Raw genomic sequence first — 26,694 nt, forward strand, 5'->3', positions numbered from 1 at the left:
GGGTGTTGGGAACTGAACTCAGGTCCACTTCGAGATCAGTACGCTCTCTTACCTGCTGAGCCGTCTCTCTGCAGCTCTCCTGTACATTTATTATCCTCATCTATTATGAAATATATCATTCTCTGGATACATTATGGGCTCTTTAAAGTATGCACCAAGGTAGAATACCAAAATAATTAAGTTAAATTAATAGAGGTTGTCATACTTGCTTTGTCTTACTCTTACTGGAATTTGGATGGCTGGCTTTGCAGACTGCGTGGTGGTGGACACAGACAGAAGCACCCTGAGGTGTCAGAGGCAGTGTGGGAGCCTGAAGACTAAAATAAGACTGCGGTACTCTACTTGAGACTTGGTTTTGTGAGTTGTCTGTTTTCTGATTCCTTGTGAGTCAGAAACTCCAGCTCCCACTCTGCTGGTGGAGTCATGCATCCAGTGACTAACGTTTGTGCTAATAATACACCTATGAAGTTATGCGGACCTCAGAATTGTCTCGACAAACAGAAAGAAATTTCGGGACTCCGGCAGAGCTCCATTCCATCCTCCAGCAACTTGCATTTCCCCAGGTTTTTCTAAGGTAAGTTGCAAGATGAGACATTTAGTTAGAATATGAGAGATTCACTGTTGCAAACTGGGAAAGACATAAGAAAGCAAATCCCCTCACCAGCGTAGATTAACATGGAAAACGATGAGGAATCCATCCATCTGTTTTAGACTCAGCAATTGAAGACGGTTATGCTTTGCTGCCATTAGCATTGTGAAAAGTCCATTGGATCATTTGTTGTTTTAAACAAAACAGTAAAAATTATAGAGCTTTGTTGAGTAGTTTGTGCTGGGCCTCTGTTAAGCTTTTTGTGTGTCTGTCTGTTTGCTTCTGTAATAATCACCATTGGTCTTCAGGAGATGATTACAGAGATTTGTTCAGGCAGGGGCTCACGTCAAAGAGAAGTGAGGAGAAAGCCACTTGCAAGAGAGAAAAGATCAAAGGGAGGGAGCTGTTGCATTGCACAGACGTGTGTGTGTGTGTGTGTGTGTGTGTGTGTGTGTGTGTGTGTGTCCTCACTCTTCAGATGTCTGTTGCATTTCTTCAAATGTATTAGACATTTGCAGAGCAGGGTAGAGAGATGCTGCCTTCCCTGATCCTGTGTAGACTTCAGTGCTGGGGAGGGGGATGGTAAACTCGTTACCTGGGGAGACTTTACCCACCATACTTTCAGGAACCTGCGACTATGAGGGTAACACCGGACATAGTCTAGTGTCTGGGTGGCTTTCTACTCTTGCTGCCTGGGTAGAATTATAAAGAATATAGTACAGCTATGAAAAGTTAAGATAATTGATAGGCACTCAGGGAACAAGAATTTAAGTCCTATATTGTGTTACAGATTTAATGGATAGATATTGTTTTCATTACAAGGGCAGTTCTGACTGTACCCCATGCCTGGCATTTGCTTAATGAGTATACATGAGTAAGGTTATTTGCCTTGCTATGGGATAATAATGACACTGGGGTCATGCAGATCAAACGCAGCAATCTTTGGAGGGCACTTGGGAGGATCTTGACACAGTAATGTTAACTCTGTGTGTCTGTTACTCCTGGTAGCCCATGAGCTTGCTGTCATCTCACCTCCATTTTAAAATTAACTGGAGGGCACTGGCCAGATGGCTCAGCACTTAAGATGGCTCACTGCTCTTGCAGAGAGTCTGGGCTTAGTTCCATCTGTGACTCCAGTTCTAGGGTATCCAATGTCCTCTTGTGATCTCCATGGGCTTCTGCATGTATGTGGTACACGGTAATCCCATGCAACTGCGTGTGTGTGTGTGTGTGTGTGTGTGTGTGTGTGTGTGTGTGTGTGTGTGTGTCTAGAGAGTGTTAGGAAATTGCAACATTCAGTGATGACACAGGTTCCAGGCTGTCCAGGGGACTTACAGCAGAGACTATGGGCAAGTAAAGAGAGCACAGGACAAAAAGCAATGAATGTCCAAAGAGGGAAGACGGTTCTAGGACAAATTTCTATCTCAGTTTTATTCAGGAAGGGGAAACTGAGTGTCCACAGTAGACTGGAGATACTTTTTGCCATGTGAATTTTGGTAGCTTATATGAGTAGATAGCTCAGAATAGCCTTGCTGTACCCATCTAATCTTTAATTTATCAGACAGGGAAAAGAGAGTGGAAAAGGAAATGAAACAAAACAGTTGTTACTAGCATTCTGTCCAAATGATGGAAACAGCAAGATGAATCAGGACTTCCTCCCACGTATTTATTAACTGGCATTTCCTTAAGAGTGAGAAACATCAGGATTTGGTCAACAATGCTGAAGTTTGATGTTATCTGTATGGCTCATGGTTACTTTTTGTTATTGAAGATTATGGGCACATTTTGATTCCCTTACTGCCCACTCAGGATAAAGGAGCTTTTTCATATGCCTGGAATGCCTGCTTCCTTCATTCAAGAGACATTTTTAGTCTGAAACAGGCTTTGAAAACAAGTGAGTGGGCCCCTAAGCCAAAAGAAACAAGTGCAGATGAGTTATAAATACTTTTCCATACAGAAAAGATCTCATAGCTCTTTCTTAAATGTGTAATTTCAGGAGCTCAACTTTTACTAGCATGTCCCCCCAGATCTTGAAGGTGTTATAAAAATCACAGGCAACATGCGTTTCTGAAAGCTGTAAATCCAGTCATTCGACACAACAATTTGTTGAATGGAAAATTCATGAACACCCACTGGAAGATTCACAGATGGTACTGTTCAGAAGGTATTCTTATGATTTTAGGGTCTAAAACAAAAGAAATGGTAAGATCAGTTGAATCCTTTTGATCTGCCTCCAGCTTGGATGGAGACAGAGATGTAAAACAAAACAAGAACCATATCCACAGAATTAAAGGAATGTAAGAACATCCAGCACAACCCTGTGGTTTCCTGTCTACCCTTGTCTCTCTGGAGAAACAGTTGGTACATGGGATGGACACACACACACACACACACACACACACACACACACACACACACACACACACACACACACACACACACACACACGAAACTCCAAAGTGGGCAATGATGGGGAATGTACTTCTTTGTATGTTTATCTTATTGATTGTTGGATAAAATACTGTTTGGCCAATGGCAAGCAAGGACTAGGAGTCAAAGAGGATTCTGGGAAATGTAGTAGAGATGTGCTGATCCAGGTAGGAAGTGACATAGCAAGGAGACTCATATTTAAGCAAAGGAGAAACAGGAAGGGCCCTCTTTCCCCTTCGCCTCCTCCAGCAGCAGGATATGATCCACCAGCAAGAAGGGACGCCAATAAGGCGTCCAATAAGATAAGTCTTATAACATATATAGATGTATGATAGTTAAGACTGAGCTAACAGATGAGAATCCTAGTCATTGGCCAAGCAGCTTTGAACCTAATACAATTTTATGTGTCTTCATTTGGGCCTAACTTGGGCGGGCGGCTGGCGTAAAGCTCACACATGGCAGGCCTTTGGCAGAAGGATTTATCTTAACAGGGTAAGATGATTAAGGCTTAAATAACTTCTTCAGAGGGGATAGAGTTGACTTGGGATAGGCAGTTTGTAGTGGCGATAGGTTAGTGTCTTGGTACTCCATGGTGTGGAGTGGTGTACTCTTAAAGGTGGGAATTGAAGCCTTTAGAACACTACGGGAATATTTGGGTCAGCTGGGCATTGGCATTAGAGGTTGCCTCTATAACATCTCACCTGAGTGACTTCCTAGTAGAGGCAGTTTTTGCTTTGTTCCCTGGCTTCCCCATTCTCGTATTTCCTCATCAATTTCCTTTGATGGAGGAAAAATGGAAACTCAGGTTGTTGAACTTGAAGTGCCAGTTAAGGTTTTGATCATTATAGGGATTGTCTGGCATCAAGTGCTGTGCTGTTGACTGTAGTGTAAAGGTGCCCGGAGAGTTTAACTTTGGGGAACAAGAAGATCCTGGGGGACAAAGAGACTAGAAAGCTTTTTTCAGGGAAGTTCATACTGATTCTCTGCAAGTTCAGTTGTTGAGTTTGCTGAAAGTGAAGGCACCAGCTCCCCATTTTGGCAGCCATAACAGCTGAACACGTGCTTGTCTGACCTTGCCTTGGTCACTAGGAGGTTAGGTGCCTGTCTCATGGCAAGGAACCAATCAGAAGTTAGCTGGTGGTGCTATGCTTTACGGCTCTTGGTGTGCTTTACGGACAAGTGCACAGCAATGACACACAGAGCATAGCAACCACCCTGGGAGGGCCTATGGGCCATAACAACCTGTTGACCAATCAACACAGGGCAAACCCTCTAAGCCTGGAGCCACACCAATCCTGAGCCTGTGTGTACCCCTAGACACTCCCCTTATGCTGCCCTATAAGATCTCTATGCAGAGCTTCCCAGTGTCTTTCCTAGCCATCCACCATGGTGGGTGGATGAAAGGCCCGAGCTAACATGGGGTTAGCTCATTAAACAACTATAATAAAGCCTCATGCAGTTTGCAGCAAGCTTTCAACTCCGCCTGGTGATTGGGGTGGCTGCGGTCCTGGGCTGAGATCCTGGAGGCCTGAGCTTCCAGGGGTCTTACAAAAGGAAGTAACAGAAATCAGATTGACAGGAGAAAGGGGCTACAAGTTGATTGGCGCGCTCCAGTACATAAGGGTCACACAAAAGTACAACATGGAAAGGGTCAAGTGGTTGAGGCTTAATCCTCACGGAGGAGAGATACCGGAGGGAACATTAGACATTAAAGTGGCATCAAATGATGTTTCCAGGAGGGAATGGGCCAAGAGAACAGACAGGGATTGGGACAATATTCCTCTAGGTTCCAGGATGTTTAAAATTCTGTTATATGAGCTTTCTCGGGACTACCAGCTTATTGGCAGTGCCTCCCATGGTCAGGAAGAGATCTCCCTGCTCCCTAAGTTACTTTTGGAGTGTTTATGTATAGCCACACATCATCTGCTCTAACTTAGATATTCTCTTCCCGTGGTTTGACGCCTGTCGAGGGCAGATAGGCCAGGGGTAAAGCCAGGCTGCAGTGGGACTCGGCCCTCAGCCCTTCCAGCTCCTCCACCTTCTCACACTGCGTCTTCCTGGCATGAGCATGCTTTCCCTCCAACATAGCTTCTTCTTGCCTCTCACTTCTCCCTTCCCTGCAGCCGGTTTATCTCCCCAGTTAGGAACATAAACAAGTGACTCACTAGCAAGCCAGGAGGAGGAGGAGGAGGAGCCAGGAGGAGGGGGAGGAGGAGGAGGAGGAGGAAGAATGGCTTAGGAAGAAAGGCAGCTGCATGTGGGGAGCAAGGAGAGCATTAGGATGCTGAGAACTAACAGGGGAATTTGGGTTTTGCACAAAGCTGAAGACCCGAGTTTGCTGTCGTCTGCAGAAGTGTGTTCTGCTAAGTTTTTGCAAAGATATTTACCACGCACCTATCATTCAAGACTGTCACCTAAGAAATGGTGCCTGTTGACTGGTAAACCCCGGAGGGAGGCATAGTCTGACTCACAGGCAGGCATGAGGAAAGAGCCACAGACACCTACGGAGCTGACCTTTGGCCTGAAATGTACTGTGAGACTGTCCTCAGGGAGATCAGAAGGGGAAGTGGTTACCCCCTGATGCTCAGGCACTTTGGCTACTGCTCACACATACCCAGGAGATCCCCACAGGCATCTACAGAGAAGCCCAAGGCAAGAAGCCAGAGACACATAGGGCATGGTCTATGCCTGGCTGTTGTCCACCAGACACATAGGGCTTGGCCTATGACTGGCCATTGTCCACGTAAAGAAGGTTACTAGAGCTGAGGTGACAACGAGAGGAGCAGTGGCCCTAAAGGATGATTAAATAGGGGCAAAGAGTGAACCCACAAAGCGGGAGAGTCAGCAGTCAGAAGAGGCAGAGAGCATGCAGTCTGTTCCGCTAAAGCAGACGGCCCATTCCTGCATTGGTTCTGCAGTAAGTAGTATCTCATGAAAATTTTCATATCCAGAAAACACCCAATGCCCTTAGGGGTTCCGATGAACTATGAACGCTTGTCTAAGATCTTAGGAATGTAAGACAACGGGGCTGTTTCTCTGACACCCTGCCCTTTGTACAGGACACATGTTGAGAGATCATCACTCCCACGGTCCCACTCTCCACACCGTAGGGGTCGTGCCTGACTTACTGCCACAAAGATTAGTTCAAGGAATTCAGGCTAAGTATGTAAAGTATCTGGAATTCCCATCATAGTTCCCAGTGTTATCTAGGGGTTCTGGAAGCCTCTACACAAGGAGGTTGTGATGTAAGGACACACATCCCCAGAAAGACACATGGTGGTCCCTTTTTATGGATGACTTTAATTTCTGAAATTTGAGTTACCCATAGTCAACGGTGGTCTAAAACCCGAGCTGAGTGCACTGGAGCACACGTATAACCTCAGGACCAAAGAGGCTGAGACCAGCCTGGCTACATATGAGCTCCAGGTTAGGCAAAACACATATCTCTACTGATACTTATTTTCAAATCAGAAATCTGCAATTTTTCTTGAGACTACATTTTACCAATAATCTGTGTGATTATATTGGGTTAGCAGAAAAATTTATAGGCCTCTTACAAAGAGGAAAGATCACGAAACCCAGTGTTTTTGTTTGCTTTTTAAGTGTAATTTATAGGGCTGGGGAAATGGCTCAGCAATAAGGAACACCGGCTACTTTTCCAAAGGACTCAAGTTTGGTTTCCAGCACCCACATTGTGGCTCACAATGTCTACCACTCCAGTTCTAGGGGATCAAATGCCCCCTTCTGGACTCCTTAGTCCCTGGTATCACCAGGGACATTGGTGATACCAGGCAAAACACCAATACACATTATAAAAATAATAAATAATAGAAGTGTGGAGTTTGTATAATACAAAACATACCATGCTGATTTTGTTATTAACGGAGTTCCTATCGTATTAGTACTATATAGCAAAGCCTAAGCCAAAGACTTCAGTTGGCTCCTCTGTTTTGCAGGAGGGTCCTGGGGGAAGCTGTCCTTTGCTGAGGCAGTGTTCTTCAGAAATGACCACAGGAAAGCTCAACAGGCTGGTCCTTGGAGAAGGCACAGCTGCCTCATCTTTGTATGACCCTTGTGACCTGAGCCCTTTCTGTGGCCTCATGTCCCCAGGTGTGCCTCACTCTCCCGGGGTCTATGCTTTGTCCACTAGAAGTCAAACATGACCTGTGTACAGATATTAAGACAACAGAGCCGGCCTGAGCATAAACGTCTACTGCCAGAGAAATTTGGCATCCTGAGAAGAGGTTCCTCAGCCCGCTGCTTCCGTGGATCCCTGTGTTAAAATGTGATGATGAAGATAGAATCAGAACCTGGTATGGTATCTGTCAGATAAATCAGCGTCCCCCTGCCTGTCCACCCAGAAAAGCTAAGGAATCAGGATCTAGCAACTGTCAGTATCCTGGAAAACAAGAGCATATAGACATTAGCTTTCATCAATTCATATTCAGTGAGACTCCTCCAGATCAAAGCCAGTTTTCCCCCATGGCCTGAAGCTCTTTCTGATCCTTTCCAATGGTGCTTTTGAACCAGGTTCTCTCACAGACTGCTGCATGCATGAATTCTGACTCTCACAGGCACACACTTTTAATATCTCAGGAGATACTGTGTTCAATGCAAATGTGTGGGACACCAAGCTTCTCCACATAGGTCAAGGAATGGGGAAAGACACTGAGGCTCACCCAAATCCAGCCGAATAGGCAAGAATGTAAAGGCTTTGTTTTCAATGAGTTTAGCAAAAGTATTCTGCCAAAGTAATTTAAGTAATAATCATTCATAAAGATATTTGGAAGTTTCCAGCACACATGACTCTTAAAGAACACAGGGAACCAGCCCCGGGTTTCAATGAGCAAGTTGTGTCCTGACTTATGTCCAGCAACATTATGGCTCAGTCACGTCTCCTACTCTCCTCCTCCTCCTCAGTCCCCTCTCCCAAACTTCCCTTTCTTTTGGGAGAGGGAGGGAAGACAATGCCATCACGACCATGAAGGAATTAAATAAGATAATAGCAGATGCTCCCTCTCCTCCGCCTTCCACCTCCCTTTAAATGCTCAAGAGAAAGACAGCAAAGGCCCAGGATCTCCAGGATCGCTCTTCGCCCATGCCTTCATCATGTCTCCCTGACCAGCTGTGATCCTCAAGCAGACAGTTACTGCAAAATTACAAACAAGCAACGGGGATAGAATGATTTGGGATCTGTTTCAATACAATTGACTGCCTGCTGGAACTAGACATGTAGGCATGCTCAGACTGTGTCCATGAGCAAGATGGAGATGTCACAGGATGTGGGAAGGTTGCCCTTCAAGGTTGGGGATTCTTTCTTTCATGTTTCCTTGCCCTTCCCTCCCCTTCCCTCCCCTCCCCTCCCCTCCCCTCCCCCTTCTTCCCTTACCCTTCCTTCCCTTCCCTTTCCCTTCCCTTCCCTCCCTCCCTCCCCTTCCTTCCCTTACCCTTCCCCCTTCCCTTCCCTCCTCCCCTCCCCTCCCTCCCTCCCTCCCCTCCCCTTCCTCTTCCCTCCCATTTCCTTCCCTTTCCTCCCTCCTCCCTTCCTTCCTTTTTTCCTTCCTCTTTGATTCCCTCCTTTTTCTGTCTCCTCCTCCTCCTCCTCCTCCTCCTCCTCCTCCTCCTCCTCCTCCTCCTCCTCCTCCTTCCTTTTGAAGCAGGGTCTGACTACATAGCCAGCTGTCCTAGATTCAGGGTCCTTCTGCTTCAGCCTCCTGAGTGCTGACTTTCTAAGCATGTGCCAGCAACACTGACCATTGATCATATTTCTTTTAATGCTTTACCATCAGAAAGAATTTAAATTTTCTTTACCAGAAATCATATATGTATAACTTGTAACTTTAAAAACATTCCGGAAAGCCAGGCATTGGTGGCGCATGCCTTTAATCCCAGTACTTGGGAGGCAGAGGCAAGCGGATTTCTGTGAGTTCGAGGCCAGCCTGGTCTCCAGAGTGAGTGCCAGGATAGGCTCCAAAGCCACAGAGAAACCCTGTCTCAAAAAACCAAAAAAAAAAAAAAAAACAAAAACAAAAACAAAAAACAAAAAACAAACTGTTCTGGAAAATGCAAAAACAACTAGCATGTACTGCTAGCGATGGGAGCCAGGCATCTTCCTGAGTCATCTCACTTGATGGTTTGTGTACATGCAGATGACAATGTTCCAAGTGGGAAAGGTTGCAGCATCAGGGATCAAGCACCAAGGTTCCCATGTCCTGCACCTCAACTCTCTGGAAATAGGAGTGATAATATTATCTCCTCTTCCCAACTGCTATGGCGATTATTCAAGCAATGTCCAAGAAGAAGAAATGTCCCACTGCCCGGTCCACTGCTCATACAAGCTGGTGTCCTCACACACCTGCTTGTCAAGCACTATTCTACTCATCGAGCTTGCAATGCAGCTGTAGAGCATTCCAAGCAGGGTTCTTTGATGCCTGATTACATTATAGTCAAGACCCACTGCTGTCAGGTGACTTCAGAAGCATACTGGGATACCTCTTATCAGAATTTGGATCTGTACGTTGATCACTTGGGAGTCTTAGAAGCTAGGCAGACTCCACAACCCCCCTCCCCCAAGCTACAAGACCAAAAGAATACAAAGAAAGACAGAAGAGAAAGAACCTGGGTTTCTATCTGTGGGTGGAGCAAGACAATGATGACTCATCCTGGATTTGCTGGCCCTGGGTAGAGAACACAGTGTTTATTTAGAGTTGAATCTTGAGTGAAAGCAGGTGTAGACAACACAAGACATCGCTGGGGAGAGTTTTCAGGAAGTTTGATTTCTCATCTCAAATTCATTATGAGATGTATGGCCACACATAAATACACAAAGTCTTCCTGCCTTCACCTAATACACACACACACACACACACACACACACACACACACACACACAGGCTGTGCTGTATCAGGGTGTATGTGTGAAAACAGGTCTTCTGTCATAGCGAAGTCCTCCTCATTATTTCATTACCTAGATTACAGATTCAATAAAATACAGAATGTTCCTAAATCTTGTAATTGCTCAAAAGGGTATTTGTCTAAAGTTTTGAAATGTCTCATCTTACCATCACCCCTCCATACAGAACACTCAGGTCCCCTGGCATGTCTTATTTTGTGACAAAATCATGTCACACAGATTGGTTGTTGTACAGGTTAGGTCAGGTAATAGAATTTGAGTGTCAGAATGTATTTCTAGTTGTCACAGCAAAACGATCCAAAGGTGAGCAACCTACAAGCATTTTTTTCTTGATTGATTAAGCCTAAACTCTGCTCTTGACACCACCTATCAGGTTCTCACGACACTAGAACCCCTGCTAGAACTCAGGTGCCTATGAGTCCCCACATTTGCTATCACAAATCTTTGAGGTTTCAAAACAGAATGAATGAAGGCCACTTTCCCTTTCATCCATAAGACAAACACAATATTAATACTGATATTTATCTGATCCAAGAGTGAAAAACACACAACAGTTTCTCAGTGGGCTCCTTCAGCTTCCTCCTGAGAACAGCAGCCTGCACTAACATGCTTTGCAAAGAGGCTTTACTAACAACAGCTGCTCAGAACATCTGCGGTTTAGTCCTATCTTATTTTCGATCTCCATTGTTTCTGAATGGTAAATACTGGAGGAAGGACTCACTGGAAATGTAAGAACTGGACTCATTCACATAGTCCAGAGTGTTCTTTCCCAAAGTTGACTGTTAGCATGTGTTATGGAAACATCAAATTCTGTTAAATCCAATCTGTAAATCTTATCATGACTGTCAAGACTGTCCTGTGTGGAGGACTCTACACATCTATTCTCCTTTATGTTTTCCTATATTTGCTATTATTTGAACCTTTCCTATTTTGGGAAGATTCTTCCCAGTTTTTAAGACTTCAAAGGGATCTGTGAGAAAGGTCCAGAAAAAGTAGGAGGAGCATTTCTCCAAATGTTTAGACACCAAAAACGTGGATTTTACTTTTTGAGATTATAATTTGATTACAACATTTCTCTCATCCCCTCTTCCTTCCAAGCCCTCCCGTACCCCTCCTCACTCTTTCAAATTCATGACTTCTCTTTCATTAGTTTTATTGCATACATATATGCAATATATATGTGCAATATATATATATATATATATATATATATATATATATATATATATATTTCCTAAATAACTTATTCACTTCATACAATGTTATTTGTATATATGTTTCTGGGACTGCTTGTTTGAGATGGACAACAAATTGGTGTGCTCTTCCCTGACTGAAGGCCACCTCTCTACTCCCAGCTTTCCTCAGTTGCCTATAGCTATTTGTGTGGGGCTGGGAACTCGTGGGCTTTTGTCTGTACAGTTTAGTGTGTTTTGTTGAATATCAAATGACTTTGCTTAGAGTATTGCTTTTCCTTCCCTTCCTTTCCTTTCCTTTTTCCTCTTCCTTTCTCCTCTTCCTCTTTTACTTCCTCCCTTGTTTTCTCTTTTTTTAAAGAGATGAGATCTGGGTATGCTGCCCAACCTGGCCCTACACTCCTGGGCTCAAGCAATCCTTCGAGAGTAGCAGGTACTACAGGAAGAGACCACTGCACCTGGCTTCTTGAAATGTTCTACAGCAGTCTTGAGCATCTCATTAAATCAAACCAATCCATCCAGACAGACAGGCATGGCTTCTATCTATATAAACATGGATTGAGATCTTGAGATGTCTTGTTCTCAGTGCTGAATCACACACACACACACACACACACACACACACACACACACACACACTGTACTTGACTTTGCCTTTGAGTTAAATGCCGACCTCAAGATAAATGTTATTCATTTCACCACCCAAATTTCAAATGCTTTAGCTTTTGCTTCTTGTTTTGGCCTGTTAGGAATTTGGTATCATCAACGATGATCTCGGGTAACAATGGAAAACCTTCAGTCTCTCTAATCTCAAGAATTCTGAATTTTTCCATTATGTCTGGGAAGACAATTCCCTAACAATGAATTTCTTTGTAGCATCACCTTTGTGACACAGACTTTGTCCTGTCAACATAAGTATGACTGTGGAGGGAACATCTGCTTCTCCTCCTCCTCCTCTGTAGAAACCTGCTACATCCACTGTCCCACTCTGGGATACAATGAGGCGATTAGTCAGATAGCAGGAACATGAAGCAATGCATTGATTGTTTAAAACACAATACAATTCTGTTTGTTGCACACAACAATGAGAAACTATGCAAAGATTTAAAACAAATACTTCTTTATGGTTGAGCTATCACTATCTATATCTCTGGGATGTCTTTTCCAACTTAAAGGTTTGTCCTTTATGTGGGAGACTTACTGTAGCCACGTTACAATACACCCAGAAACATTTGATTTCCTTTGTTCACATGGGGGAATTGAATTGTCAGACCCCGTGTGAGAGTCTTGATTAACAGTGACTCCATCAACTAGTTCACCAGGCAAAACAAGAAGCAAAACCTAATGCACTTGAAATTTGGGTGGTGAAACAAAGAACATCTATCTTGAGATCAACATTTAACTCAAAGCAAAGTCAACTACTGTGTATGTGTGTGTGTGTGTGTGTGTGTGTGTGTGTTTGTGTGTGTGTGTGTGTGTGTGTGTGTGTGTGTGTGTGTGTGTGTGAATGATTGAGTGCTCAGAACAAGACAATATCTCAAGATCTCAATCTGTGTTCACATAGATAGAGGCGGAGCCTGTCTGAGTGTCTGGATGGATTTGATTTAATGAGACTTGCAATGCAGCTGTAGAAAATCCCAAAGTTCACTCAACTGTCAAGGCAGACATTTTTGAAAAAATATGAATTTCTCATGTAAAACAATATTACTAAGGCTTTAAAATATTTCCTTTGGTGTCTATTTTAATGTTTTATAATAAAGAATATTTTCTTCTTTTGATTCCGTATAAAATGGTGTCTCCTCTATAAGATTAAATAGACATGATTTCATTGTCAAATGTCACAAAACAAGTGTGGAGAGGCATTCCATCACCATGTGTGGAAATCAGAAACAGCAAGCATCAGGTATCATCTGGAAAGTCAGGAGAGTGTGGGTGTTTAGACTCACTTGAGCAGCCAGCATGAAGTTGCCAGTATCGTTAGATGGCAGTTTCAATTCCTTAATATTCTTGGCATAGCAACAACCCATACTGACCTATCTACCCACCACCTGCCCTGGTTCTCAGGCATTTACTGCCCTCACTCTGGGGGTCATTGCAGGGTACAGCGTCCTCTTTGCCTTACCTGCAAGAGATGTCTCAAGAACCTTAGAGCACCACAGCTGAGCTCTCAATTTCTTCTGAGTTTGTGTTTTCCAGCTCTTCCTATAGGAGACGCAGCCTCTGTTTATGATTATTTTTCTTTTCTTATTAATCCAAGAACATTGTCTTTCCCTCTCCTCTTATTATGACTCCACTTTGGTGCATTGAATTGTCAGCATCACTCCTTGTATTTGTCACCTTTTCATGGCCGTCATTGGACAAATGCAACTTAAATGAGGAAGGGCTTGTTTTGGAATACCGTCCTTTGTGGTGGGGAAACTATGGTTGTGGGAGTGGGTTGGTCCACAGCACCAACCAGGAAGCCAAGAAAGAGGAGAGCCAATGGTTAGCTGGCTTTCTCCTTTTTCATTTTCTTTCTCTTTCTTTCTTTCTTTCTTTCTTTCTTTCTTTCTTTCTTTCTTTCTTTCTCTTTCTTTCTTTCTTTTCTTCCTTTCTTATTAAATCCAGGCTCCTAACCCATTAGATGCTTCCACTCACATTCTGGGCAGGCCTTTCCTCTTCAGTTAAATGTCTCTGCAAACACTCAAAAACATGCCCCAAGTGTGCATCCATCATGAATGTTCTGGGTGTTCTTTAGTCAAGTTGACCATCCAAATTAACCATCACATTCGTCTTCCACATTAATGCTGTTAGCATAAAGTTTGAGGGGGTCCTTGGGTGGGGGACCATGGCGGATTCCATGGCAGGCAATGGTGACCGAGGTGGAGGGACAAACATGCCAGGCAGACAGAGCTTAGTGAGAAGTTTTATTAGAAAGGGGAGGGTGGGGGAAGCAAAGAGAAAAGAAGGCAAAGAGACAGAGATAGAGAGAGGACAGAAGAGAAGAGGGAGACAGGAAAAGTCCTGTCTGCCCCCAGGGAACAGTGGGAAGAGAGTTGGAAAAGAGCAGAAAGAGAAGATAGCAGGGAGAGAGAACAGCCTGGAAGAGAACAGAAAGAGAACATAAATGGGTGGGGGGTGTCTTTCTTTTAAAGGGGTCCTTTGCACCTGCTGTAGACTGTACTCATGGAACCCTGGGCTGACCAGAGTACTGCCTGAGTGCATTCTGGGAGGTAACAGGGGCAGGCCAGCATAATGCCTGAATACCAACAAATGCCACAATAAAGTAAAATGACAATTTCTTGAGCACAGCATTGTGATACCTCTTCGCCTGATCTGGTCATCGAGACAAGAACCGTGAGGCTAAGGAGTAGGTAGCATATGTGGGCTGTCTAGACTGATGAAGCGACGATCCACAACCTGGATAGAGCAGAGCTAGATGGGGCATTTCCACACAATTCCCAGTGGTATGCCCGGTAAGCAAATGAAGTGCTGTTTCTAGAATTCTCTATTTTTGTGTTTTCAGGGTATCACTGAAGACAGGGAGGTGAGTCTACTGGCTATGTCCATTGTCACAGTTTCTCCCTCCTTTACAGGTTGCACAAAGCCCAAATGTTTCCTTGCCAACAAAGTTAATGGCCTTTTTTGCCTCTCTTTATAAAACAGGAGATTAATATATTTTTCTTGGACATGTTAAATAGTATGACTCACATTTTTCTGTTCATTTACATAACCAACGGAACAGCCCACTGTATCTGTATCTCAGAGGAAAACTGAAAATCAGTTACATTAAATTTCCATCAGGGAAATTTATGATAAGCTAATGATTTTTTCCATTGCTTTTGTTTTTACTTATTAATATAATAATGTGTCAGAAAAAGTAGTTCCATGAGCCTACTGCCACTTATGAGAGATGGTGGTGACAGGCCAGTGATAATGATAGCCAAAGAACCGCCAAGACCAGAGCTTGGTAAATGGCTTAGTGTAAACAAGGGCTTCAGTTAGATCTAAGAACCCGGGTGAAAAGCTGGGTTTGATGGGATGAGTCTGTAATTTCAGTGCCAGCAGGTAGGTGCAGTTGATTCCTGAGGCTTGTTGCAGTCAGTCTAACTTAACTGGACACCCAGGGTTGACCCCTGACCTCTTCATGCACAAACACATGTATGCATGCACATTAGAAAACACTGCATTCACCAGCATGATCATGCGTGCGTGCGCGCGCACACACACACACACACAGACACACACACACACACACACACACACACATACACAGACACACACACACACACACACACACACACACACACACACACACACACACACACACACACAAGTGCAAACGTAGATTAGATATACTGCAGTCTACTTGTCAGCCAGGATCCACTTCCTCTGACCTCTCTTCTACCCTTATACCTCCCAAATAAATGAAGTTACATTCACCACCAAGGTTTTATGTGTCCTGAGAGACGTGAGACCCTAGATTAGTGACAAATGACATTTTGTTCTTCACAACGCAGTAGCCAGAGTACCAGTGTTTACCTGGATGCCACAACATCCACTGGACAACACAGACATGACTCCTGCAGCCACAGCGGGCCACGACTAAGTGCAGGAAGCTCAGATGAGAGAACCTAGAATCTTCACTAGCTTACTCGTCATGCCACCCCTGGCTCTAGGCAGAGTCAGAGTTTTTCATCTTTCTAGACTGTCTACCATACAAACATTCTTTTTTTAATATTTTATTTATTTATTATGTATACAACAGTCAGCTTCCATGTATACATGCACACCAGTAGAGGACACCAGATCTCATTACAGATGGTTGTGAGCCACCGTGTGGTTGATGGGAATTGAACTCAGGACCTCTGGAAGAGCAGCTGGTGCTTTTAACCTCTGAGCCATCTCTCCAGTCCCCCATAGAAACATTCTTGAACATGTAGAGCAAAGGTGGTCAGTGCCACACCAAGCAGAATGTGAACGTACAGGAGTGCACTATTTCAGACTTCTCTCCGGATGATTTGAACGTACAAATAGCCACCGATGCAGAGCAGCTTATTAAGTGGACCCAATGCTGCCCCATGAAGTGTTTCCCTAGCTCTTTATTTTGCTGTTACACAGATTCTTTTCAAAGGCAGTGTGAGCCTTCTTTGTTACCATGCTGTACACTCCTGTCTGACTTCCCTCTCATCAGGCTACATAAACTGCCCGCGCGAGACTGATGCGAAGTCACCAGTAGACACCACTCAGCTTAATCCTCAGTCAGTCCTCATGAGTCTGCAATACAGCTGACCATGGTTCTAGATTCCAAGCTGACCCAGACTGCCTCCCCAACTTCTCTTCCATCAGAGGCTGTGGCTCCTCCTCCGGGCTGGCTCTCAGGCAACCCGAGTTTGATTTGAAGATCTGAATTGGATGGAAACTAACCCATCACCTCCTTTGTGCTGTTCTCTGAGGAAGGCTCTTTAAAGGGAATCTCTCTCTTTTTTTTTTTCTTTCACCACTTTCTCCAAACAGTTCAGAATCACACATCCAAACCAATAGAATGCTGTGAAAGTGAAGGCTGGATTGTGTTAGAGACTCAGAAATGTTGAGGATGCCAAGCTGAGCTGGATAGAGAAGGTAACAAAGCAGAGGGTGGAGCCATCTAAAAAAGCCCTTTGATGTTGGTCATGGGAGCTTCGGGATTTGGGGTTCGCTCTGCTGTGTTTCCCTCTTGCTTTGATCCAGTATTTCCCCACTTGGCCTCCACTCCTCCCTCCTGGAATGGTAAGGTATGTTCTGTGTCTCTGTATTCGGGAAGTATGTAACTTGCTCTTTTAATTTACAGGAGGTTACCCTTAAGAGACTGCCTTGAGTCTCAGAAGAGATGATGGGGAATGTTCTTCCGCACATATGTTTGTCTTATTGGTTGAGGAAAAAAACACTGATTGGCAAGGCAGGATAATAGGTAAGACTAGGAGACAAGGAGGATTCTGGGAAGTGTAGGCAGAGAGGAGTCATCATGTGATCCCAGGAAGTGATGTAGCTAGGCAGAAACTGACACTAGTTAACCATAGAGGTCTGGAGGTCTGTACAGACAGGCAGGAGGAAGTGACATAGGTAGTCAGAATCAGAATATAAGCAGGGACAAACAGGAAATTGCTCTCTTCTTTTCTCTGCAGAGATGCTGAAAAGACTTGATGTAGACCCCAACGGAGTAAGAGGCCCAGACTCTTTCTCCAGTAAGATAAGACCATGTGGAAATATATGTATTACTAGTTATGGGTTAATAATTAAGACAGAGATAAGCAATAAGAAACCCCAGCCAATTAGCCTCCAGTTTCATAATTGATATAGTGTCTGTGTGCTTCTTTGTGGCAGAGAAGGGCAGTGGACCAGCCAGGAAAGAAAGCTCACTTTACAGAGAGATATCGGCCTTAAACCAGTCCTGAGATCGTGAATGGCTCCAGGGACTTTTGAGGCTGACTATATGCACTTTGTATTGTCATTGTGGCCCCAGAGCAGGGAGTGGAAAGTGGAGGTGCCCCGGCCCTCGGGGCTCCGGTAATTCGTGAGTCCGAGGTGGATCACGCCTGCAAATAATGGGCGAGAAAGAAGGAGCAGGACCAAGCAGATTCCATTGTCAAGGCCAACTTTTTTGAAACCAAGGAGCTTTTTAAAGAGAAGGGAGGAGCAGAGAAAACGGAGGTGGGGGGAGGGATGAGTTAATTGTTCTCAGGCAGGTATTCTGAATCTCCTGTGTTTATCTCAGGCACTAACTAAGGAAATGGGGGAGGGGATATGTGTTAGTTGCTTCTCAGGCAGATATCGGGAATCTCCTGTGATATGCCAGACTTTCTGGCGTCTAACTAGGCATGGGGTCGCCAAGGCTGGCTTCTGATATGGAGGTTTGGATGAGAATGTCCTCCATAGTCTGGACACTTGAATACTTGGTCCCCAGATGGTGACTACTTGGGGAGAATTAGGAGGTGTGCTCTTGCTGGAGGATGTATGTCACCGGGGGTGGACTCTGAGGTTTCAAAAGACTCGTGTCATTTTGAGTTAGCCTTTCTGTTTCCTGTTTGTGGTTCAATGTGTGAGCTCTCAGCTATTCCTGTTGCCATCCCTTTCAGTCTGCCAAACCCTCAGGAGCTGTAAGTCCAACAGAAATCTTTGTTTTATGAAATTCCTTGGTCACAGAGTTTGATCGCAGCAATAAAAAAGTAACTATTACACCAACCCAGGGGCTCCAGTTGTCTGTGTAACTTGGCTGTGCTGAGGAGAGAATTTACTACATCTCAGGGACTTTGACAGGTTGATGACTAATAAAGTGTGTCATACTAGGTTTAGTTACGGCATGTCCAAAGCCTGGCCTCCCAGTTATTTTGCTGCAAATCCCCTCACAGTGTTATGATGTCTTGATTGAGTTTCAGAAAGCATCTGAAGTCATTCACCACCCTGTCCCTATGGCCGCTGAGCCCAAAGAGAAACAAGAGCGAGAAAATAGAGAGGGGGCGGTACTTCTCTAGTTTGAAGCAACCCTGGGAGAGGGTTGTTTCCGGTGGTTCAGTATGCTTCTTGAAATGCACTGTCATGGTTAACAAACTGTTCATACGATGGCTTTCAAGTTAGAACTTTGCTCGTTTCTTTTTTAGTTTTCAGCCATTTGCCAGGCCATTGGGTTGTATCTGTGTCTGTTTCCTGGTCATAGTGTTGTGCTGTAGTTATGGGGCCCCTCTGTGTATTGTTATTTATCCTCAACATCTAACATAGTCATTTGAGGAATTACTTCCCTGACGATGGCCTATGGGCAAGTCTGGGTCGTTTTATTTATTTATTTATTTATTTATTTATTTATTTATTTTTTAAATTAATGATCAATGTCAGAGGACCCACCCTGTGGGGCGGGGGCTGGAGGGGGGTTGTGCCACTCTAAGTACGAGTTGCCTGACTTGTATAAGAGAGCAAGCTGGCCATGCCAAAGAGGTAAGCCAGCAAGCAGAGTTCATCTGTGGTCTCTGTGTCACCGTCTGCCTCCAGGTTCCTGCCTTGCCTTCCCTGGGTGACAGTCTGTCATTTGGAAGTGCATGATGGAGTAAACCCCAGAGTTAGTTATGTCAGGGGTTCATTACAGTAACAATTAAGCAAATTAGAATCCCTGCTTTCTTTCCTTTTTATTTCCTGAGATAACATACCAATGATTTAGGGACAGAAAGTCATAGACCTCAGCATATACTTTTTACTTTTTAAATAAATAAAAGTTTAAATACAATGATAAGAAAGAAAAGAAATCCTTGATATGTTTTTACTTATTCCCCTTCCATGTTAATATTTTATAGCTATTTTATGGTATGATAGCACAACCAGGAAGGTGACATGGGTATGACCTCATTGGTACTCAGATTTCCCTAGCCTGCTAGTCTCTCTCTCTCTCTCTCTCTCTCTCTCTCTCTCTCTCTCTCTCTCTGTGTGTGTGTGTGTGTGTGTGTGTACATGCCTCATATTTGTTTCTGTACACAAATATTCTATTTTTTCCTCCATTAAATTTTCAGCGGTGTGGACATGGGACTCCATTTGTGCTTCTGTGTGTGGTAACGGGAGATAGCGAGGTTTTAGACACAGAAATCAGAACCCACCCAGCCCTGTGCTGTTTCCCAGTGATAGCAAGGAAATGTTCCATTTGAAAACTGCCCCACAGAGCAGCTTCAGCAATCACAGAAAGTCAGCAGCCGCTCCACTGCAGTGAGGTTAGCTCTGTCGGCCACGGTTTGGAAAGCTCTACACATTCCCGGGTAGGCTTCTCTCTTCCCCCCTTTCCTTCCAGTTTGTTTTGAACAGAGAGCTAAGTAAGACAAGTCATTAGCAACTCACAGCTTAAGGAAGCAAACCTACTCTCCAGAGAGTTGTAGGCACACGACTAACTTGCAATGAGTTGTTGAGCAGGTAGCAAATCTTCCTAATTAACAACTTTGAAAACTATAACAACGGTAAGTTAGTGCTTTAGTGTCAAATAAAAAACATGAAATGTCGGGTCTGGGGATGTGGATGGGGAAACCACGCCTTGTAAACAGCTGCCATAATGTCCACATCACATGGGTCACGTCTTCACTGTAAACTAGCCCTACACACACACACACACACACACACACACACACACACACACACACACACACCACACACACACACACACACACACACACGCACACATGTACATACACACACACACACACACACACACACACACACATGTACATACACACACACACACTCACACACACACACACACACACACACACGCACACATGTACATACACACACACACACACACACACACACACACACACACGCACGCACACACGCACACACACACTTGACTTGCACCCACTTGTGACATCAGTACACAGACTGCAAAAGTGGGGCAGCTGTTTTCCCACCGAGTCCCAGGGTGCTGTTACCGATGGGGCAAATGACTGCTGTTGGCAAATGTGGAGGACGGTGATTATTTTCTCAGGAAGGCTAGATTAAATGTGTTTTCCTCTGTTTTAACAAAGATGACAGAGCATTAAAAAAAAAAAAAAGCAAGGTGCTTAATCCCTGTTGGGATAAATGATCTCACATTAGTATAACAGCCTATGTGGCTCTCTCATGCCAGACTTTTTTCCATTGGGCATACATTATCACTTGACACACATTTCCAGTCAGGCTCCACTCTCCCCATCTCCCCACACTTCCTGAAGGAGATATGTGTGGGAGAGAAACATTGGATGCACACTAAGAAAAGAAGTGGCCCACAAACCTTTCTGCTTAACCTGGGTATGTGAACTACACCTTCATCTTTGAATGATTTAAGAACTTAGGCAGCATTAGGTATGAGATCAGTGGTCTCCCCCTTATCCTTTGGGGGAAATATAGCTCAAGATCCTAAAATAGTGAGCACCATTAAACTCTACATGTATGTATGATGTCACTTTTGTATGTAAGTGCTCATAGTAAAGGTTAAGTTATAACCTAGACTCAGAAGGAGATTGACAACTATAACTGTAAAATGGAACAATTATTATACCACACTGTGAGGAAAGTTAGGAGAGTTCAGCCTCTCCCTGCTTACATATCTTGTACAGTAGATCTTAGCATCATTACGACATGATTTTCTTTCCTTATTGGTAAGCTTACTGCTGTACACTCCCAGGTAACTGTAGCCTTCCTGTGGCATAGCTGAACTGCTATTGTCACTACCCTTGAAGCCTTCTTAAAGGTCACTTGGACACATGAGGTAAACCGGTCTGCTAGCAGAACCTAACAAGGGAGTAACGTATACAGCATGGGCACACTGGAAAACTGATTGGTTCATATCCTGGATAGAACAGCACCTTAAAATGCTGCAGAGAAGAATGTGCAATTTAGGGGTTATCAGTTTGTAAGACCCTCGGAAAGCCCAGGCTTCCAGAATCTTAGCCCAGGATCGCAGCCACCCTAATCACAGAATGGAGGCGAAAGCTTGATGCAAATTTCATGAGGCTTTATTGTAATTTAACGAGCTAACCCCATGTTAGCTCGGGTCTTTGACCCACCCACCCATGGCGGATGGCTAGCAAAGACAGTTCGAAGCCGCTGCGTACAGATCTTTATAGGGCAGCGTAAGGGGAGTGTCTAGGGGTACACACAGGCTCACGATTGGTGTGCCTCCAGGCTTGGAGGGTTTGCCCTGTGTTGATTGGTCAACTGGTTGTTATGGCCCATAGGCCCTCCCAGGGTGGTTGCTATGCTCTGTGTGTCATTGCTGTGCACTTGTCCATAAACCACACCCAGAGTCATAAAGCATAGCGCCACCAGCTAACTTCTGATTGGTTCCTTGGCACAAGGCAGGCATCTGACTTTCTAGTGACTAACTTCTGATGGGTTCCTTGTCACAAGACAGGCATCTGACCTCTAAGTGATCAAGGCAAGTTTATGGCAAGCACGTGTTCGGCTGTTATGGCTGCCAAAAGGGGAGCTGGTCCCTTCAAGTTACTCATTTCTAGAATTTTCCACTTATTATTATTGGACTACAGTTGATCATAGGTAACTGAAATCACGGAAAGATTAACCATGAGCAAGGGAGGGATAGATGCTGCTATTAATGGTTGAAACTAGACCTAAAGGGCTATCACCGATTGCTAACTGATGGAGCCCGGTGAGGGATGTCTGCCGCCTGTCTACTCAGTGTGCAACATCCTGGTCTTTAGCTTCACAGGGCTCTGTTGTTTTATCCCGGAACTTTCATTGAAAGTAAATTAGAGAAATCCAGAGACTTCCTGAACCCCAGGAATCTGTGAAGCAGGGCTGGGAACTCTCCTCCTGCTGCTGCAAAGGGGCTTTCTGGCCAGACACAGCTTTCTGAAGCATCTTTGTTCGGACCCCAGTGTTCTGGATCCTGCAGAGAGGTTCTCCAGATGCAAGCAAATGAGGTCAGGGGACTTTCTCCCGTCGCACTGAGCAGTGAACATCTTGCCAGCAGCCAGGACGTGAAGGCCACGGGTGGAAGTGGTCACAGAGACAGGCATCAGCGAAAGGCATCTTATGTGAAGCTGCATTTGCCAGCAGGGCATGGCCAAATAGATGGAACTTAAAAACCATCCAGGCCTCTTAATTCAGAAGCATGTGACAGAGACAGCCCTCCAAGGCGTGCGCGTGGTGGCGGTGGTGGTGGTAACCACATCCTTGTTCCAGTTATGCTGATGCAGGGCCTTTGCTGACCCATAGGACGCTAAGCATAAGCTAAGCCTGGCCCCATACAGTATGGGAGACAAGCCCAGGCTTTTCGGTCTGGCCCTCAAGAGCGCCAGATGCCTGACATAGGACTGTTTGCAATTAGCCTGGTTCACCCAGTTCCAAAAGGAGGCCTGGCTTGTCCTGTGTCTGGCAGTGTAATTCATCAGAAGCATGGATTTGGATGGTGTCCTACTGCGGCTCTCAGGGACAAAGGCCTCCAGCAGTGCAGTCTCTCTCAGGGAGAAGAAGGGGTGCAGAAACCAGCCTATGCACTGTGGTAGCCTCCTCATCTCACCGGGTGGCTCCCCCTCAGCTCTGAAAGCAAATGAATGAGGGATAATGGTTCTCTCAGAAAGTGCCCTGAGTTATTCACATTCCTTCATGCAGGAAAGCCCAAGTCTGAGGCCCATGAACACAAAAGCCCCACAGGGACCAAGCCACTCATCCAAAAAGGACACCTTCAGCTATGAGAATCTTAGGGAGTGCCCTGCATCAAAGTCAGGACCTACCAGGCCAGGATAGATTCAGGAGCTCATAGCAAAGCCAGCATGGGCTCTTCTTCCCTCCAGCTTCCCATATGTCCTCAAACAACTCTCTGTGAGTCCCTGCAAGGACCTAGAAATCTGCTTCTGAAGCTGTGACCAGCACTTGCTTGAGAATGCACATGTGTGAACACACACACACACACACACACACACACACACACACACACGTGCATGCAGCCACACACATGTGCACAGTCATTAAGAAAATCCTTTGCTAGCCCATAGCATTTAAAATGAATACCCTTTGCAGTGAGTTAAGGAGTGATTTCTTGTTTCCATGAAATATACTTTAAAACACTTTCCCCCAAACTATTTCTCAAATATATAAGCATTCATTAAAAAAAAAAGTACTTAACTTCTTACTGACCCCCTCCTTCAACAGGATCCACAAACAGATTTCAAATTCAGAACTAACACTATTGATGAATAGGGACTTAACCTCGGTGAGAGAGATTTGTCCTATCCAAAGGTTTGAGACCGGGAACGACAGCAAACTCTAAACAAAACCATTTTTCCCATTGCATACTTGAAGTTTTGATTGTAGAGTGAAATGACAAAAAGGAATAATGAGTAACTACACATAAAATAAATTTAGTTCAAGTTTATAATCATCAATAAAGCACTGTCTTGTCCATTCACACGTGAGTGTACGGCACCATGTTAGAAAATTATAGGTACATGGAGCAAGCACTAACCTATGCCAATACTTGCCATACTAACCCACAAATTCCAATTGAGCCTCTCAGTTATAACAACTAAAAATGCCCCCTTCAAGGTTCTGAAACAGCTCCCAGGGGATGCAGCATCGTGATCTTCACAGAGGCAGCTCCAAGGCATATGCTCCTCAGTCCAGTTGACAAATGCATTACTGCATATGAAATGACAGAACCTTTAAAATATCAAACAAACAAAATTCCCTTTTACAGATGAGGACTTGGGAAACAGGAAGCCAGATCCAGCCCTCCCCCTCCCCTACTCTCTCCCAGCCCCCAGCCCTCCATCCCCTCACCCTGCCACTCTGAGGTGAGGATGTGGCTCTCAGTTACTTCAGTTACTTCTCAAGCACTGCCGCTGTAACTGTGAACAAGCCCGGATTAAATGCAACACAACTGTGACTAAGACAGTAGGTAAATCTGAAACAATGAAAGGAGCCCACCAGAATCCTGAAGATGACTTCTTTTTCAGTCAATAAGAAGAAAAATTCACCAGGGATTGCTCTGGCAGATAAAACAATTGAATAGCTCCTTTTTAGGTCCATTCTGCCCCTTCCTTAAAGTCTACTGGCTTTGCCTTAATCCTCAGCAGCATGGAGACAAAGTAGCAGGTGGCCCCTTTCTTTTCTGCTGTGAGCAAACATATATCTTATCAGGATGGAAAAAAACAGAAGTCTTGAGGTGGCCACAGGACAGACTTAAAAGGATGACATATGGCTTCAGAAATGCATGCACTAACCTGGTAATAATTAGAAACTGTTACTACAGCTGCACGTGAATCAAGGGAGACCGTCTTGTCAGGAATTTGCCAACAATGAAAATAAAGGCCAAAAATCAAAGATAACCTTTTCTAAAATAATACATACATACCTGTATAAATGCTACAAGATACGCCTAAAGGAGAAAACAAATAAGTCACACCACACACACACACACACACACACACACACACACACACAAACACATACACATACACACATACACACACACAGCATATACACATAACCCCCCCACACACATTTATCTTTATCTTTGGTATATAAGTATATACATGTTTTGCTTATATGTGAAATGAGCAGAAAGATAAACATGGACAAATACAAATCAAATAAAAATTATTAAAATTGTTAAAGGAGAGGGAGATAGGATGGAGAAGAGAGTAGAAGAAGCTAAATTTCTCTATACATTGGAACTAAGGAATTTTTTTAATTATAGAAAGTAACTTAACATCAAAACAAAAGTATGGACCCTAAAAGCTATTAAGACACTTAGCTACAAATCTGTTCACTGGCGTAGCATCTAGTGGGTACATGCAGTGATTTGGATGGTTCTAAGACACTGGACCACAAGGAGAAGAGGGACAGCTAATGATAGCAATCAATACCTGCTTTTAAACAATCATGCTGTTGGTGGAAGTGGTAGTTTTATTATTATTTAGATGTTGTTGATACAGTGTGAATTAAGTATCAAAAATCTTCAATACCATGTTTTGGGTGTGGGAGAAAAGAGGCAAGAGATGTCTCCCTTACTGAACTCAAAGGAGAAAGGGCAGCATGAATCTTTGGCAGGTTTGAACTTTACAGAACATTGCATAGTTCCCAGTTCTGCTTGCTGGAAGTCTAGCAACAAAGGCCAGAATAGCAGAGACCACCCACACAGCCCAAACCAGTTGTAAGAAAGAGTACCAGGTCTACTAAGAGAGAGAGTACCAGGTCTACCAAGAGACAGTACCAGGTTTACTAAGAGAGACTACCAGGTGCTACTAAGAGAGAGTACCAGGTGTTACCAAGATTCCCCCAAATAGAACTGATACTGCTTAAATAAGCTCTCATGTGTTAAATACAAGACAATAGCAACACCAATAAAAATAACAACACCCTTGATTAAAGTATATCAATATGGTTAGTGTGTGGTCATGGTTAATGACTTGAGGGAACCAACTTATTGTAAGAACCAGCATTAAAGGGAGAACCACTGATGGGTACTGATGGGGAAGTACTTCTGTGTATGTTTATCTTATTGATTGTTGAATAAAATACTGTTTGGCCAATGAGGCAGCAGGTTAGACCGGACTAGGAGTCAAAGATGATTCTGGGAAATGTAGTAGAGAAGTGGTGTTCCAGGCAGGAAGTGACATAGCAAGGAGACTCATATTTAAGCAAGGATAAGCAGGAAGTGTCCCCTTTTCCCCTTGGCTCTTCCTCCAGTGGTGCCATGTGATCCACCGACAAGGGAGGATGCCAATGGAAGGTGTCCGATAAGAAAAGTCTTATAAAATATATAGATTTATGATAATTAAGACTGAGCTAACAGATGAGAATCCTAGTCATTGGCCAAGCAGCATTTGTACCTAATATAAGTCTCTGCATTATTTTGTCCATCCACGTGTCGGGCAGAACTCAGGCAGCTGGTGGAGACCACCCACATGGCAGTAGGGCTCGGGTGGCTTTGGCAGAAAGATTTATCGTAACAGGTTACCCCACCTGAGTTTAAAATATCAGTTTTATCTCAAGGAACCAAACTGGTCCTAGCAGAACTTTTCTCACTATAGAACTGTCCCTGCTGATAAATGGAGATAGCATGATAGACAGTCTTCATT

General features: G+C 44.2%; 1 protein-coding gene across 3 annotated transcripts in view; it reads left to right on the plus strand.

Annotated features, from left to right (window-relative positions):
* The first annotated feature begins 224 nt into the window (after positions 1-224).
* L3mbtl4 (L3MBTL histone methyl-lysine binding protein 4) overlaps positions 225-26,694 on the plus strand; it is a 433,665-nt gene continuing 407,195 nt past the window's right edge. For 2 of the 3 annotated variants that reach the window (XM_027397800.2, XM_027397799.2), the window contains exon 1: positions 225-574. The gene's annotated coding sequence lies outside the window, so the exon portion shown is untranslated. Of the gene's footprint in view, positions 575-2,585; positions 2,754-26,694 lie in introns of all 3 variants that reach the window. The other variant, XM_027397798.2, reaches the window with a different exon arrangement.

This window comes from Cricetulus griseus, chromosome 2 (genome assembly GCF_003668045.3).
Source record: "Cricetulus griseus strain 17A/GY chromosome 2, alternate assembly CriGri-PICRH-1.0, whole genome shotgun sequence".
Taxonomy (NCBI): domain Eukaryota; kingdom Metazoa; phylum Chordata; class Mammalia; order Rodentia; family Cricetidae; genus Cricetulus; species Cricetulus griseus.